Source organism: Rhododendron vialii, chromosome 3a (genome assembly GCF_030253575.1).
Source record: "Rhododendron vialii isolate Sample 1 chromosome 3a, ASM3025357v1".
Taxonomy (NCBI): Eukaryota; Viridiplantae; Streptophyta; class Magnoliopsida; order Ericales; family Ericaceae; genus Rhododendron; species Rhododendron vialii.
In genome coordinates this window covers 13,334,965-13,354,198 of record NC_080559.1, presented here as the reverse complement: position 1 = coordinate 13,354,198, position 19,234 = coordinate 13,334,965, and the positions used below count along the sequence as shown (strand labels likewise).

General features: G+C 36.1%; 1 long non-coding RNA gene across 1 annotated transcript; it reads left to right on the top strand.

The window, feature by feature from the left end:
- The first annotated feature begins 6,493 nt into the window (after positions 1–6,493).
- On the top strand, positions 6,494–10,155 carry LOC131318932 (uncharacterized). The gene is made up of 3 exons (XR_009197834.1): positions 6,494–6,970; positions 8,107–8,245; positions 8,507–10,155. It is a non-coding gene; the product is annotated as an uncharacterized LOC131318932 (long non-coding RNA).
- Positions 10,156–19,234: the final 9,079 nt, after the last annotated feature.

Below are 19,234 nucleotides of genomic sequence, written 5' to 3'. Positions count from 1 at the left end.
AGCAAAAATACTTCTTCCTTTCTTTCTTTTACTTAGAAAGTTTTTTTTTTTTTCCTTCCCCTTTATCTTCTTCAATTTCTTACTACAAGTTTACAAAAATTTCATTTTGTTCACATAAAAAAGAAAGGATATATACCTCACAGTATAGTAGTATACCAGCAAATTAATGATTCCTTGTGTCCGTCACATATGTTGCTTCTAATCTTTATTATCTTTTTGTGAGGGCCAATGAATTACTACCACCTGAAGCTCCTAGAATTCTCCACTAAAAGACCCTTTTAATTTAATGTACAATAGAGAAAAACTTCTTTACAGAAAAATAAAGATTACGGCGCACAATCGCGTGCATACAAAAGTGTTTTGGATGGTCTGGGTTGAAAACCAATTTTGACCGATAAAAATTAATTGTTACCGGTCAAAATTGAAAAGCAGGTTTCAACCATTGATTGGTGAAAGGAACGGCCGAGATTGTGCGAAACCGTGATTAAGTTTCTCTCTATAATGTATATAGCTGTCAAAAATTTGACTGAGTTGAGCCAATGCGTTTCCCTGGAATAAATGTGCTACATTTAGGTTATGTTTGGTTTGACGTAAAATGTTTTACACCTAAAAATATTTTTCACGATTTTTTCATTTGTTTTATGGTGTTCGGTTTGGAATCCAATTTTATTTTCACAACTCAATAACTCATCTACTCGGCATACTGTAGCATTGGTATTTTGAGAATGTTTAGGAGAAAGATGGAGAAATTTTTTCCTCGGGAATGTTACATACACACCTATCAACCACATTCCTCTCACATATATGTGAGCTCCTCTCACAATAGTTGGATGGGACCCACCCATATGTGAGAGGGGTGGCGTTCAGGATTAGTAGGTGTGTACTTATCATTTGTGTTTTGGCTCTGCAAGCTTCGTGCAATTGGGTAGAGGAAGTCGTCATCTTCTTTTTTTGATCGGCAAATTTTTTTATTAAAACTCGACAAAAAGTACATCATGGGTTTTTAGAAGTCATATCCAAGCCTCATTAAGAAGATGAGAAAAAGGAAAATGACAAAAAGAAAATAACAAAAAAAGGAAATTACATCAAGCAAAAAATTGAAACCGATGCTCACAGCAGAGAATACATCTTGATGTTGAAGTGACATGCAAGTTAATATTTTCCAAATTCTTGCTTGTTCCACGATACGAGCTTCTTCTGCATCTCCTTGAGCTTCTTAGATATTTGGCAGCCTGCCCATCCATAGGTTGGTGAATTCTCCCAAGCTTCTTTGGTAATCTTCAAACATGTAGGGTGGGAGAGCCATTGACTTTGGGCCCCAATCCCAAATATTATAAGAGATTAGAACCGCAGGAGGTTGAATCAGTTGGTTGATCTGCCCCTTTGGAGTGGAGGAAATCTGTTCTTTTGGAGTAGAGTGTATTCCTTGGCTTCAAGCTCAATCATCTTTTTCAATGCAGAATCACTTTTGGAGGCAGAATCACTTTTGGTAAAAGGCAGTGCTGGTTGTTTAGCTAGTTGGCAAGAAAGACAATCAACATGTTTATCTTTAACCGATCCTAAATGACCACTTGAAATTAACATTCGTAGTTGACCAAAAGAAGCATGACCTAACCGGGAATGCCAAACACCAAGAGAAGTTGATGGATTTGTGGTAATAGAACACTGAAAACTACTCACAGGACGAGTGGGAGGAGCTAGAACAATAGATTGAGCAATGGAGGCCATTTGGGATGGAATGTGAAGATTGATGAGCTCGTACAGACGTCCAATTTTACGGCCTATCCCAATAGTATGTCTTGTTCGAGGATCCTGTACCTGGCAACCGTTAGAAGAAAAGGTGATAGTGAGACCAAGTTCACATAATTGACCAATTGAAATGAGGTTCAAGGCAAGGTTTGGAACCAAGTAAACATCAGAGAGAGACATGTTAGGAGTAGAAACATGGCCGACATGAGTAACATGCATCGTAGATCCATCAACAGTATGGATGGGTGGGGTACGGGAATCAGTAGGTTTTGTAAAAAAAATATTAGGATCAGATGTCATGTGATTGCAACATGTAGAATCAAAGTACCAGGAAGATGTACCTAAGGTGGTAGACAAAACGGTGGAAGAATGCATACCAGATTTGGAGAGAAGACCAGATTTGGATAGAATATGTGTAAATACCGATGGAAGGTCGCTTTTATTAAACCGTGTAGATGATGGATATTGCTTGAGACCTTCTAAGATGCAATGAACATTCGGTGTTATGTCAAAATGCTCCATAGAAGAGAAACAGTCGGTTCCGAAGCAAGATTGCGGAAACCATGAGTTGAATTTGGAAACGAGTTGGACAACTTGGAAAATGATATGGTGATAAATGATGATTATGATGATGATGATATGGCTATGCAAGGATTAGGAGTATATTTTTCTGGTGGCCGGTAGAATGTAAGATTGTGGTTGGGCAATCAGGAATATAGGATTTGGCTTTGGTGTACCAGCGACACGTGAGAGTCGATGGGGGAATTGATTTGTGAGCAACTGCCGACAGGAAAAAAAAATATGACAGTGACTATGGAGAGGCTAGGCCAAGAACCGTAGCTCTGATACCATGTAAACTATAAGAGAGGAAAGATTGTATTGAATTCGATAATGAAACTGTACAATGAGGTCCCTATTTATACAAGGTGAGAGAGCCTAATTATGGAAAGAAAATCAACCTAATTACAATCAAATCATAATCAATTACAATAAAAATGAATCCAGAGAATCATATAATATCATAATCAAATAAAGATATGATTACAATATTTATATGATTTGATATTCTAACGGCCAAAACATCAGTGTCTACATATTATATTCCCAGCGTTGTCCCTACTTCTATGGTATGCTGAAGTTCCTCTTCAATCATGTATTGTTCCTGCCTTTGTGAGTTAGAAATGAACGAGTCTTCATGCACACTTTCACCTGAGCTCATGCATTCTTCATAGTTTTAGCTTCTTATAGTTTTCCTAATGGCACTTTGACTTGGGTTGAGATCTACTAGGAGTTCAATACCTTTTAGTTGAGATGGACGAAAGTTGCAGTCAGATCCAATCACTGTTGGGAAGTTGTATCCAGTAACTTGTTGATCTAGTTGGTTACTAAAATGGGCTTCTTCATCTTGGGCTTTAGCAGTAGAAATTTCACTTTCAGAAAATTCCTTTGTAGAGGAAGTCTTCTTGGGGTGTATGTGTGAGAAAGAAAATCCTACTTTGCGCGCACACACGGAGAGAATTCTACTTTGCAAAGCTTTTGCAAATGTTTTCACGTGGCCATGCGAGAGTGAACAGAATTTTCAAGCAACCAATCCAATAGGGATGAACTTGTAAAATAACTTACGGGATTTACTGCGGTAATTCATTTAACGCCGAAAGTGGTAAAAGATTTTCCCAAAAAAATTGATTTTCCGGATTTTTCAACAACCAAACATTGGAAACCATAACATTAATTTTACATCCAATCAAAATGGAGCCATTTACTTACCACGCGTAGCTTATATATACCTCATTGGTCTAGGGTCATATTTTGGGTAATAGTATTAATTATACGGGCTCTAGCGGCCAGCTGATGAGTTTATGCATGCCCAATGCTCACCCTGATGATTGCTTACGTGCAATATTGTTGTAGGGTAACTTGCCAAGTTCTTGAATTTGTAACCAATCCCTAAATTTTCTTGATTACTAGTAGTATCTATCTGGTCAAAATTTCAAATTGGCCCTCAAATCGATATAAAATACATCTACAGTCTCTCAATTATGATTTTCATGTTATTTTAATCTCCAGAGAAACAATTTTCACAAACTCTTCCCCAACAAAAAGGGAATGTAAACAAAAGGAAAAAATCATGAGCACAATTAATACAGATAATCAAAACTTTTGTCTGATTCGGTAAAAAATATATTTTATTAAACTCGATAAGAGTACATCGAGTATCCAATGAAACATTGGATGAAACACCCAAAGGGCAAAGCCCATTCAACCAAAGGGACAAGCTTGATAAAAACACCTATTTGATAGATAGTTACGGATAATCAAAACTTGAAGAGACCAATGTGACACCGAATTCTAACTTTGGGGACCTATACAAAATGTTACCAAACTACTTGAGAGACTATTGGTGTATTTTATCAAGAAACCTATTAGTATATTGCTTGTTGTTTCCTAAACCAGGGTCTTTACTAGGTGAATTATCCCAGAGAGTTGACTTCTACAGTCTATAAGTGCTAATTTAAATGTTACAACAAGAAAGGTAAATAGTAGCAAATATACTACACAAGGGCTAAAATGGTCAAAATAAAATTCAAAATCTCTTCTTTAGATTAAACTTTCAAACACTACTCTATTACAAACTCTGTTCTTTACTCATTAAGCCAACACATCCTTTATATACAACACATAATTTTTAAATCATACAATCATATCAGATTAATTCCAAGTCCTTGAGAGTTGACAGTGATCCTAGGATTAAATAATAATGCCTGCAATTTTTGACAAAATATTCAAAGTGAGGAATAAGAATTAGGACCTAGTTTTTCTATACTCCAAACTCAATTGGAGGAAACAATCGCATATCAATGGTCAATATCGACAATGGCCAATGGTCTAGATTTGTTAATGACTATTCCCAATAAAGCTCACCGTTAATAGTTAATAATCTTTTAACAAATTTAAACCATTGAACTTTTGGATGATTGGATGATTAGGCCGTTCAAATCAACAATGCAGTGAAACTATTTTCTAAGGATTATCTAGTAATTAAAGAAATCCATCTAGATATTGGGCCGTTAACCGGGCCAACGTATCTGCCCGCGGCAAAACCCTGCCACATTTGCAAGCTCGACAACATGACCCTACAAAATCTCTTCCCCCCCCCCCCCCCCCCCCCCCTCTCTCTCTCACTACAAGAAATTACACAATTTCCGACTAAATAAAATTTAGTCGGAAATATTTACACCATTGCCGACTAATTACTATTTGGTCGGAAAATAGTAAAACTATCATCGACTAATTATTTTTGGTCGCCGAAAACACTATTTTTCCTAACTAAAATTATTTTTTAGTGGCTAAGCATGTGGCACGAAGGAAGAAATTTCGCGCGTGATAGGGGGAATTTTGACTAAAAATTAGTCGGTAATTGATAAAAATAATGCCGACTAAACTAAATTTAGTCGGTAATTGTTTTGTTTATCGACTAAAAATAAATTTAGTCGGGAAATATCATTTTTCCCACTTTAATAAAATAGAAAATGAAATTACATTTTTCCGACTAAATATATTCTAGTCGGTTAATATCATTTAATCTGAATTAAAAAATTCAATACATTTAATATGAAATAAAAATAATGCCGACTAAACTAAATTTAGTCGTTAATTGTTTTGTTTGCCGACTAAAAATAAATTTAGTCGGGAAATATCATTTTTCCCAATGTAATAAAATAGAAAATGTAATTACATTTTTTCCGACTAAATATATTTTAGTCATGGAATAACTACTTTTTCCCCTTTTTTTAAAATTTCAAAGAAACGAAATATTTGTTCCAACTACATTGATCACAATGCAACCTTTCCGATCACTACCGCTCATTTTTTTTCCTTCGTAATCATGAGATTCTCATAAAATTTTGGCTCGATCGGGTCAAGAAAGCCCCTTTATCAACACAGAAATTCTTAAATGTAAAGAATTTTGTTGTCCGATTAAGTGTTTATCCATATGCGATTAACTTCATCCTTGGTACGAATGTTCAAATTCGTATTACGTCAAAGATAGATGATTTCGATCGTGAAAAAATACCTTAGGCGGGGCTCGGTTAGTTCACTATAACACTTAAACGTCTCTGAACACATTAAATGTCTTTCGATAATGTGGTCGTCAATACCAAATGACCTCCTATTTTAGTGACAATGCTATAATAAGTAAGACGTGAAATCCTAACGGTTCAAATCGATCATTATAAAAAATGACTCGGCAGTTACCTTAACTATATATATGTTTGATATATTTGATAATCAACTAAGTCTTATGTTGTACTTGTTGCAGTAGCTACAAGATCACGAGACAATCTTAACGATCAAGACCGTTGATTTTGTTGCACTTGTTGAATTATTTTATTCTCGTAAATTTGCGGCTTTATCAGGTTTAGAATATCCCTTTATCGAGACGTGAATTCATTAGAAAAACAGTATTTTTTGTTCAATCAATTGTCTAACGGAAAACGATCAACTGTAATTTCAGTAAGAATGATCTAACTGATGATATTAGAGAAGATAAATGGTTCTGATTGCGCAAAAAAATCTCAAGTGAAGCTTGGGTTGTGTGTTATAAGACTTTAATATTTTTGGACTCAGTAAAAGTCTTCCCGACTAAAAGAATTATTCTCGACTAATTAATTTTTAGATGGGGACGATATGGTTTTTGCGCCAAACTTAAAATTTCCGCGAAAAAAAATGGTGGTATTTGGGTAATTTCCGACTAACTAGTTAGTCGGTAACTCTTTTCTAATATGAAACGGCACCGTTACACCTTATCAAAACTCATCCAGTTATACGCTTCCCCCATTCTCCCTCACTGCGTCAATCAGTTCGTCTCCCTCTCAATCGACCACCACCGTTCCTGCTCCTCTCTCCTCCGACTGTGCCTCTCTCTCGCACGCTCGCTCCTGCTAGTTACTCTCTCTCTCTCTCTCTCTCTCCAGCCATTGGCGATTTCTCCACGCCTCTCTCTCTCTCTCAATCACCTCCTGGTTTTATGTGAATCTAGGGTTCCGATTGAAGCCATGGCTAGCTATCTCGCTGCTTAAATCCACAACTTGTTGTAGCCGTCTTCAATTTCACAATGGTTTAGGTCCATCTGTAAATCGTTGGGGCGCCTTACTTCAATCATTGTCTTGTTCTCTCGTCGAACAGCCGACGCCGCTCTGCTTCTCCTCAACAACTCCAGGTACAATCCTCTACTTAGCTCGGTCTTCGTTTTGCATGTGTTAGAATGGAAACGCAATGTTTGAGGTTAATAAATTTTGATCGACTTGCTTTTAAAAAAAAATTAACGAGGAATTAACAAGGAAGCTGATATTGAATTAGAGCTTTGAATGTGGTTTGAATGCCACTTTCTGTTTATTCCTTGAAAGGTAATACTCATTTTTTCCCCCTATATATGGTAGTTTTAATGTACGGAAAGGTAATGTTTTAGAAAGTTCAATGCATCAAAATATTAGGATCCAAAGGGACAAAAGTTTCCAGGATTTATTGGATGCATGTTGAAGTTTTTGAATTGGTGCAAAAAATTACAATCCTGGTTAGCCATATTACAGTCTTGCAATATTGATTAGTCCTTTCTGGATTGCTTCCCCTTTTTTTTTTTGATGGTTGTAGGATGGAGAAAGTGTAGCATTTATAGTGAAGGATAGCTGTATTACATGTGGCATTCGTATTCTTGGGGTTTCTATTTTACCAATTCATATCCTTGGGTTTTTATTTTACCTGTTGATTGTTTAGCTTTGGCTGAGTATAGGTTCTTTGAAAGAAAAGTTTGTAAGGCTGTCCCATTTCAGAAAAGCACCACTGGACCAATCCCATTTCAGCTGCAAATCAATCCCAAAACCAGCAGAAAAACAGCTGAACACAACTCCATTTTAGCTCCGAAAACCAGCTGCAAAACCAGAGTGGGAGTTTGGGATTTCTTTTGTCCCAAGTGTGATTGTTAATTCCCTTACGATCCCACATAAACGGGAAAAATGGTGTATAGCAGGGACATCATACGAAGACCTTTTAAGTAACATAGAATTTACACAACGAATCAACCTGGATTAGGGGCTTTTCGTTTGCTATTAGGTTGGATTCAAATCAGGCACGTTCTTTGTTGGAGAAATTGATTGCTGGAGTTCAAATGAGGCATTTTTCTCCTCAATCATTAGAGACTTATAGTCTGCCCTTTTTTTTGTTGGGAATCATCCTACTTTGTCAAAGAATCATGAGACTCCATATTTATGTCAAATTATCGAGATTTACATTGTGCAATTGTATGTAACTAACTGTAAGTCTTGCTATCTATATTTCTGAAATCTCTCACTGTATCAGGTCCTGAATTTTCTCGGAGGAGAGGTTAAATTCACCCCTAAAATGAAGTTCGTATCACGATCCTCTACGGAATGGGTACGCTGCTATAGAGTTCTTGATGACAATGGTCAGCCAATTACCAAATTGCAATTTTGTTCAGGTAGTCTTTTATTTTGGCCCTATCATAACAAGACTCTATCATTGATTTAGGATGTAGAATTGTGCTGAGCATTCTACGTTTTAGTAACACGCGGAGACTGGGAAAATATGTATTATTTTGGGTTTGCTCCTATGTATTTTGAATTATGATTGACTTTCTCAATTATGCATGAGTTTTTCAGATATTGATGATTTTTTAATCTTTATGTCCCTTTGTTTGTAAACCACCTGATTGGTTAGATTCCTTTCATGGAAATTTCAGCAGCTGAAGAAAACTATTTGACACCTTAAAATTGCACCTTAAAACACCTCTTAAGGCAATAAGAATGAACTTGCTACCAAAGAAGGCAATAATAGCAGTAGAAATGAGCACGGAAGAGCCCAATAGCAGCAGAAAGCTAGTGACACCATATGGAAGTTCATTAGCAGCAACAGTGACAGCCAAATTTGAGACCAAAGAGTAACAAGAACAACAGCACAACAGCGACAAACCACAACAAATGAACTTCACACTTAACAACATACTTTGCAGAAAAGGTATGATTGTCACCTTTATGGTGTGAGTTTCTCCTATAAGAGCAAGTGTTTTTGGGTATCATTGTGGCTACATGATGTAGTTAACTTATCAAGATTGTTCCTTGGGGATTTATTTGTTACTTAAAGCTAGAATCGTGTAGGTTCAATTGTTGGCTTCAAAATGGGAGGAGATGTACCTTGAGGCTTCAATCATAGTAGAATATTTGGTGTTTGCTTATTGACCCTTTTGTAGCTTTGTCAAGTTGACCCTTTTGTAGCTTTGTCAAGTTGACCCTTTCATTTAATTATGTTCTCTCTATTGGAATTTGTAGGTATTTCATGTTAGTCGTTTATCTTTCTTCAATCGTGAATTGAAACTATCTTAGGTTGGTTGATTCATGTACAAAATTGTCAGGCGTCATCGTGATCAATGTGCCAAGTTGAATCTTTACATCCTTTACGTACTACACTCATGAATTAGATGGCTTTAAATTTGGCATTTTTTCCAGGAGTTAAGTACTAGCCTATACTTATAAATTACAAGAATATCTCCCCGTCATGCCTTCAGGCTCGGGCGATTTCATGAATATGCTTGGGTCATTGTTTTTTGCATAGTTAAATTTGTTGGACAGGGGTTGAAATATTGCGCGAAATATTGCGCGAGTCCAGTATTTATTTGCATGTGCTGGTCATTCGAGCCATGCCTTTAGTCACGGGCATGCCACTAGGAAGGTGGACTCTCAATGACTGACATTAAAAGCCTCTCAGAAGGTGGACTCTCAATGACTTTGGCAAGGGAAAAGAGGGTCAGTGATCTTGACTTCTATTTTATGTGTTAGATATGCAAAGTTTCAAGGTTGGACCTTTTTCTCATTTGAGTATGTGTTACTTTGTCATGCATCGGTTGGTAAATATTGTTTATCTCCTGAAATTAATTGTTTGCTAGCTCCTTAGAAATCCTATCGAAAATTGTGCTATTTGAACTCTTTTACTATTTAAGGTGTTCAACGTGACTGTGCAATTGTATGTGTTAATTTTCAGGTAATGGGCAAATTAATCTATTTCATTCTGGACAGAGCAATCACATTTGGCACTAAGGTGCTTTCCAAGAGCCAAGGGGTTGCTAGGGAGTCATATTGGGTGAATGTAGGAAAGCCACAATAATATCATATTATCGGTTCTAAGGTATCTATTTCGATCGTCTCAGGCGATGGGACTGGTTTTTTTTCTTGATGTTCATATCTTAGGCGACGGGACCATTTTTTTTTTTTTTCTGTTGTTCATGTCTGAGGCGGCGGGACCATTTTTTTACTTTGTTGTAGTTTGTCTGTGTCTGGCCCATTTGTAATTTTGGATAGTTGCTATTACGTCGCGTGCAGGGGGAATTCCTACGAATATGCTTGGTTTTTCCTTTTTTTTTTTTGTAGTTGGGTTTGTTGGGCAAGGGTTGATATATTGCACGTGAGTCCAATGTCTATTTGTGTGTGCGATCGTTTGAGCTGTGGCTTTAGGCACGGGCATGAACCTAATTTAAGATAACAAAATCTTCCTGTATAAATCAGCTTCGTTGGCGGGGGTGGTCAATAGTTTCATAATTCATTTTAATTGTATTCAAAATGCATTGCGCCGTGCCTTCAAGCACGGACATTCACTAGTATTTTGATATAATAAAACAAACATTTGGTTACTTCTGGTGGAAGAATAAAATAGCAAGATTAACGTATATTGTAACAATCCTAATTTAAATAAATAAATAAATAAGTAGTATATAAAAAAAATTGAAATGTTAAATTCAAATTCAATGATTAATTAAATTAATTAGTTAAAATTTATGATTATGTTAGTACTTGATAATTTACACTTACTGTACATACATTCATAATTCTATTTACCTTTCTAAAAAAAAACGCTTAACCAACTCCTCTTTTCCCCCATCCCAGTCGAGAATATGGCTACCCATCACCCCATGTGTAGATTTTAAACTCCCCACTTCTCCCTCTATGCCATGAACTCACTACAAGTCTACAACACCCCATCCCCTACTATCTCATTCTCTTCTATTATACACACCCATATATCCCGAAAATCAAAATAAAAAAAACAAAGTTACTCATTTCCATTTTCCTACTCAGTCCAAAGAAAGAAAAAGAGAGAAAGGGAGAGAACTTGAGTTCTCATTCAAAGAGTTTTAAGAGAGAGAGAGAGAGAGAGAGAGAGAGAGAGAGAGAGAGAGAGAGAGAGAGAAAAAAACGGATTTCTACATAACACTACTCCATACATCAAATTCAGGTTTTCAATCAATCACTACATCACCAAACATCCACAGCCCACCTTCCATTCATTCCGAGGCAGCCCCGAAGTCCTGCGAACCCATTAATCGCTTTTTCGGCCGGATTCGAGGTAGGATAATCGCTCTCCTACTTTTCCCTAAGTATATCCGTACCCGTATGTGTTAGTTTTAATACTTAGAAATGACAAAAAAATCAAACCCATGTTGAACCAGAACAGAACAAGACCGAAACTCTGTTTTCTTTTCCTCCTGCGTATTCTGTTTCTTTTTGTTTGAAACCATATGATGTTATTACGCTATGAGCCCTAGACTTTGTATGCTATTCGATTTTACCCCAAATGGTTTATTGCTTTTACAAGCTAAATCTCAAATATGGATTTTACTCCACTATATACGTCTCTCTAGTTATGTAGTGTTAACTTTTAATGTTCACAAATGACAAATGCATTGTATAACTAATTCAATCCTGATTGGGTTTTAAAAAAAAAATACTTATACACAGTACATTATTAAGTTAACTAGCCTAAGTAAGAATCAATATACTTTTGTTAAACAAGATAAAATCTTAATATAAGTTTAACTTGAGAATATAAGAATACATTGAATATTATTAAAGGAGAAAAACTCATTTAGATAGTGCAAGTCGTAGTAAAAATCTATAACAAGAACTAGTTGGTAAACTAGACTAGCTTGATAAATTTACTGAAACCATAAAGATACATTGGTCTGACAAAAGTTATTAACTCTGTGAAGTCAATAGGTTATTATCTAAAACCAAATGAAAAAAAAAAGAGAAAAAGAAAAAGAAATGTACTTTCTGGAAACAAAATAAGGGAACACTTTTAACTCTGGGAATAAATACTAATAATTAACATTAAGAACTAGGGTTGCCCCTTTAACATAATCACATCAACCTATGGACACGTAACATTTTGTAGACTACCGAATTACCTTGAGATTACAAAATTCCTAATTGAACCCTTACCGAAATAAAATTTGTTAACACCTGTTCAATAAGATTTACGCTAACTCAAAAGACATCGGCCCAATTCTAACATCTACGTGTTTATTTACTCGCACTTATATATTGCTATGCTTGTGTTCAAATTGAAATGTATGATGTTATTGGATGAGTCGTTTATGGAATTTTCATGTTGTACATGTTAGCGCGGACTTAGATTCACTGGGTGGTTACGAGTAGTGACTCACGTAGACGGTGTTAAGTAAATGAAAAATGGTGAAATGTTAAAGTGTGAGATTGTGGATTTTGATTTGAGCCATGGCTATGGCAAGGGTAACCAATGGGGCTCTGTGTTGAAATGGGTAACCAATGGGGCCCTGTATTGAGAGATGTTGTGACGCTAATGTATAATGCGTCATGGAAAAATTCACTTCTCTTGTTCAAGAGGGAATAGGTCCCATGAGACGGTTATAGTTAGTGGTAGGTGATGTCCGACCCTAATGTACGATGCATCATGGGATGACTCGATCCTCCTGTTATGGTCTTAAGTGAGAACATGCTAGATACATAATTTAGGTGAACTCACCTAGGATCCTGGTACAGGATAAGCAAGAGGAAGGGTGGACCCATGAGACGGTTGTAGTTAGTGGATGTGGGAGGAAAAGAATCTCGTGGAGAGAATCCTTAGATATCATGTAAGTTGATGGATAGTAAAGAAAAATGATGATGTGCTATTATTCTGTACCTTCTGTATGTTGTCAATTTTTATATCGTCGAACTACTAACTGTAGAATAAGGGGTTAGTAGGATTGGGATTATCTACTGAGTTTCAAAACTCATTATGGTGCCGTTGGGCTGGCGTTTTATGCCAGGTAATCAAGAGACCGAAGAGCAGAATCATCTTCAAGATGATCAGTATCAGGGTGAGGACCTCCCAACTGAGGAAGGGGAGTTTGTCGAGCCTTGGATACCTTACCCTTAGAAGCTCTGTTAATTTAAAGTATTGTTATTTAAATTTCCAAAAGTGTTATCACATTTGTCAAACTCTGTTTTTATTTCATTGGGTTGTAAGACAGTTAAGTTGTTTTGAATTCGGTGTTTGAGATTTTCGCTGCTAAACTCTGTTTAATAAAATTTTATTTTTTAAATATCAGTTTTATGGATTATTAAATCAATTAGAAATGATTTAATTAACGTGTCCAAAAATCGGGGCGTTACATATATAGTTGTTGAACTTACAAATTAGATGGCTCTCTTCATTCTTATACCCATAATCGAGAAATGTTGTTGTATGGGCATATATCAATATCATGGTGTTAGGTTTCTTTTCTTCCCTTGATGTACCAATATCATAGGTCTTATTATTGTGTTTTGTTTTTTCCACAGATATTGGAGTATCTGACTTCTCGTTAAGGACTATATATGAAGAAATTGAATTTTTGCCGTGGATTCTACCATAATCTAGTTTTCTTGTTGTTGAACTTTCCTATTATTTTGCGCTTTAGGGCTTGGATATGATATGTTTGATGCTATGTACATTTTTCATAGTACGATTTTTTGTTATTTTGTACCTCGTAAATTCAGATACCGTTTATTCAGTATTTGGTGAACACGCTTTATTTATGGAAGTTATGAATGAATTGTTCTTGAATTTCAATACTTGATTACAGTAGATTGGTGAATAAATGTTGCTTAATTTAATTTACTGTGAAATACCAAAAAAAAAAATCTAAGCAAATTTTTGAATTAATTTTAAAATATGTAATATTATATTTCCCGACTAAATAAAAGCTATAATATGCCAACAATAAATGTTACATTTGCCAACTAAATAATTAGTGGGTAATTGATTAAATATTTCGGTAATTTATTTAACATTTGTGGATTAAATAATTAGTGGGTAATTTATTTAACATTTACCGACTAAATAATTAGTCGGTAATTTATTTAATATTTTAGTAATTTATTCAACATTTACTGACTAAATAATTAGTTGGTAATTTATTAAACATTTACCGACTAAATACTTTGTCGCCAATAATTCAAATTAGCCGACTAAATAACTAGTCGGGAAAAGCAAACATATGCCGACTAAAAGATATTTAGTCGGTAATTACCTTTGCCGACTGCAATTCCCGACCAAATCGCCGACCAAAGTTTTTAGTCGGGAAATACTATTGCCGACTAAATTCCTACCTTTTGCCAACTAAACTGTTAGTCGGTAATAGTGTAATTTCTTATAGTGTCTCTCTCTCCATAAAAAACTTCCCACGTAACAACATTGATATTGATAGTATCGACCAACATGTAGGTAGATAATGGTATCGGATGTTCGAAATCCAGCTACGTAATACGTAACGGCTTTTATTTAAAACTCTGCCGCCACCACCATGCAACTGTGCGCAGATGACGTGGTCGAGTCCAGAGAAAAGGTTTGATGCCGTGGCTGTTCGGTATGGCCTCTCTTTCTCTAGAACAGTGCCATGATGTGTGTACTCTAATTGATCTACTCTGTAAAAAACCGTGATATTTTGGTGTATTTCCTTTGGATTTTTCATTCACATCAACTTAAAAATTCTGAATTAGTGGTTCCTAAATTTAGTGGAAATAAATTTAAAACTTTTATGAAAGAAAATTTTTTTTTTCTCAAAAAGCGACACGAATTTTTGTAGTAATTGTTATTATGAACGGAAGGAGTAATAATGCATGTATACGTGAAGAAATGTGTTCTAGGAACATTGCTTGATGAGGAGCAAGGTTTTTAATACGCCCGTTCATAGTGTATTGGCTTACGTGACGGTTTTTGGGTCTTTGATGCCGTTACACGTACACTCCCTAGGCTGAGAGATGGTAAATCGCAAGCGTATCGGCCGGTTTTTTTTTTTTTTCCCTTCATGGTCGGTAATTCCTTCATTTTTGATTCACAAGAATCACAACCAATACTAAACCATTAAAAGGGTATTTTTACCATCCAGTCTTGTTTAATTTGGGCTTTTATGGGTCCATCTTGGGTCCAAAAGAAAGATCGGAACAATTCATTTTTTAGAGCTCTCAAGCATATTATCAACATAACAAAATTAGTTTGATCGAACATTAAATTCTGCGAGAATAGAACAAATTTGGGCTAAAAGTTTAAGTTTGCAAAGTGTGTGTATACACACACACACACACACACACACACACACACTTAGGATCCTATAAGGGATCCCACATGGCCTTACCGTGCGGTACTCCCCTTTTCCGAGCCAATTTTGACAATCCGAGCCGCTCAAAGTGTGCAGAACATGATTTTAAGGGTAACAAATAGAAATTAGCAAAAGAAATGATCGGGAAGGGCTTGATCCAAGCAGTTGTTTACTGAACCGTCCAATAAAAAATTGTCCGGATCAAGCCCTTCCCGATCATTTTTTTTACTGATTTCTCACAGGTATATTTAAAATCACGTTCTGATCACATTGAGCGGCTCGAATCGTCGAAATTGGCTCGGGAAAGGAGAGTCCCGCACGGTAAGGCCATGCGGGATCCCTTATAGGATCCGGATATATATATATATATATATATATATATATATATATATCAGTCCGGCTCTTATGAGGACCACCTCATTTTAATAAAATGCGGACCTTGCTTTTCCAATTGAATTTCAATGATCCGAGCCACTCAATGTGTTCAGAACGTGATTTTAAGGATACTCGCGAGAAATCAGCAAAAAAAATGATCGGGAAGGGCTTCATCGATCCGAACAGTTTTTGTTTATTTTTTATCGAATGGTTCAAACAAAAACTGCTCGGATGAAGCCTTTTTCGATCTTTTTTTTTGTTGATTTCTCGCGGGTACCCTTAAAATCACATTTTGAACACATTGAGCGGCTTGAATCATCGAAATTCGATCAGGAAATGGAAGAAATAAGGAGGTCCACATTTTAACTAAAATGCGAACTCCCTCATTTGAGATTGACTCTGTGTGTGTGTATATATATATATCGTTTGTATTTTGTTTTTGTTGCCCAAATTTGTTTTGTTCATGAAGCTATCTATCGATATTTAATCAAGTTGATTTCTCATGTGAATAACGTATTTGATGAGTTTTACAAAATGAACATTTCCGATTATACTAGTGGGCTCATGCTGATCTCACAAAGCCCAAACTCAACCGGACGGAGGGTAAGGAAACCAAACAGGACCTTGGCCTCCAATTGGCAACCCTCTGTTCAGTTTTTAGAATTTATATTTTCACTAATTAATGGGTATTTCCCACCCGATTTATTTCATGCCAGAAATTGAGGGGATTTAGATTGGCTTTGGTTTTTCATTTAGCTGTACTAGCAAATGTATTTGCGTTCGTGCTATGCACATAATTTATTAATTTAATTACTAATCACAATCTTACATAGTTGACCTCACTGGTTCAAGAGAATAAATTCTTTTTATCGCCGGTGTAAACATTTATTTTCTTCAAATCAATTGCATTGCGACACGTATCAAAACAGTGGTCCAAATTAATAAAACATGGAGACGTGGTGCAATGCAATTGATTTGAAAGAAACAAATGTTTACACCAACGGTATAAAAAATTTATTCTCCTGGTTCAATGCTTTTCTCTACGTAAGCCTGTAGACCCCATTAAGATGAGATACTGGATATAAATAAAATAGAACCGTATAACAATAACTTTTAAAAAAATCTTATACTATGAATAGTCTTAATTAGGAATTTAGGATGTAGTAATTTTTTTGCTCGGCAAAAAAGATAATATTAAAATGAGTTTACAACAATTAAAAAGGACCAACAATATGACCAGGAATGCTATTAGTAAAGAAACAAACCAAGAAGACAACAAAGAATGACATGGAAAGTTGAACAGGGAAAAAAAAGGGCCCCACTACTTCTCTCCTGTGATGGAACAAAGCGCGGGAAAGAAAAATCTCCAAATTGATTTTGGTTGTATTTTAAACCAAAAAAACTCCTCTCTCCTCCATCCTCCCATTCTTACTCCTGCTGATCAGTGCAACCACCATCACCGAACCACCATCATTTGGGTGTATTTTAAACTAAAAAACTCCTCTCCCCTCCATCCTCCCATTCTTCCTCCTGCTAATCAGTGCAACCACCACCGCGGAACCACCATTATCGATTGATCACCACCGGACAGCGGCAACCACCGCCAGAGCCCCCACAGACAGCAGCCCATCCACCACCATCGATCAACCACCAGTGTCTCTCTGTATGTTCTCTCTCTCTCCCCCCTTTTTTGCAGTGTCGACATCACGTCTCCCTTTTGCCAGTGTCGGCATCACTATGGAAGTCTAGATTAAAACTAGGGATTAAAAAAGTGACGGGATTAAAATCAGGAATTAAAAAATTAAGACATTAAAACAAGGGATTCAAAAATTAGGACTCGGGATTAGAACTGAGGATTAAATATTAGAACTCTTCGGTGGTTCAATTAGTTGAGTATGAGTTGCCCTGATTAGTTCACTAGTTTGCAGCATACTAAATGTTATGAACCCATTTAATATTACTAGGGATTAGAACAATTAGTTTAATAGTTGCCGTAATTAGTTTAGTATTACTATAAAAATTAGGACCAGAGATTAGAATTAGTTAAATTTCTCCATAGCATTGTACATTTGAACTCAAGCCTCAATTTTAGTTTGCTGCTCTGGCTCTTTAATTCAGTTTGCTAAGAAAGCTTAATTGTATTCGTTATTGTAGAATCATGGAAATAGAAGATATGAATTTAGAGAAGAATTTGAATTTGGAGGAAAATCTGAATTTGGACACGATATTGGAACCTAAGGTCGGAACAATATTCAATTCTGAAGATGAAGTGAAGGAATTTTACACTAGTTATGCAAAATCAAGAGGTTTTGGTGTGGTCACAAAAGTCTCTAAGAAGCGTGACAATGGGGTAAAGTCGAATATATCTTATGGTTGTCATCGAAGTGGAAAGCCCAGGACAACGGCTTTGAATCCCATTAAATCCCATCCAACAACGAAAATAGAGTGTAAAGCCGGTATGAATATCTCTTTGCAAGTTGATGGAAAGTGGATGTTAAATTCGATTCAAATGAATCATAACCATGAAATTGACCCGGAAAAAGTGAAATATCTTAAGTGCTATCGGAGTATCCCACCACACTCGATGAGGACAATTGAATTGAACACGGCAGCCGGAATCACATTAAACAAAATCATTGCCTCATGTGAGATCGAGGCAAGGGGTTCAGAGCTCAAAGAAGGGGATGCTGAAGCAATGCATAAATACTTTGTCAGAATGCAAAAAGACAACGGTGACTTCTTTTATGCCATCGATCATGATAAAGATTATCGATTACGGAATGTCTTTTGGGCTGATGCTAGGAGCAGGGAGTTATACAAAGAATTTGGCAAGGTGGTCACCTTTGACACCACTTACCTTGTTAACAAGCACAATATGCCTTTCGCACCATTCGTAGGGGTCAACCATCATGGACAATTAATTTTGTTTGGATGTGGTTTGATATTACGGGAGGACACATCTTCATTTGTATGGTTGTTTGAGACTTTTCTTTCTTGCATGTTCGATTCCCACCCTAACGCCATCATCACAGACCAATGTCGGGCCATGCAAAATGCGATAAGTCAAGTTTTTCCAAATGCACGTCATCGTTGTGTACATGTATTTGTCCCATGCTTTGGTTCATTTGAATGACTTAGTCCGTATCTGTGTCGTGTCATGTCCTATTGAGTTTTTGGCATATAATGAAGGCTTGAACGTTTTCCTTTTGCTTTTCAGTTTCTTTTCCTTTTCGAGGTGTCTCACATTTACTGAAATATAGGCGGTGTTTGCGCTGCAGAAAATTCCAAAGAAGAAAAGAAAAACTTGATTTGGGTATAAAAGTACTATACAACTCAGTCAAATTCTAACAAGTATGAAGTATCTGATCTATTGTTAGCTTTATAGGAAAAGAAGTCCCAGAAAGATACATCAAAACTAGATTTCATGCCTGCATCTTCATTGAACAAATTCTCTTTATCAAAAAACATGCTACTTTATTTTGGATTTAACAAGCTTCTTTAGTGGATTGATAAACGTGCATCTCCAGTCAATGTATACACTTCATTTTCAAAACAGATTTCGCTTTTAAAAAATGTGAATGAGGTTTGAACTTCTAAATCCCATGTCTTAAATCAATTAAAAGATTCCAAAATGTGCAACTAACGGGGAAAAAATTTGACAAG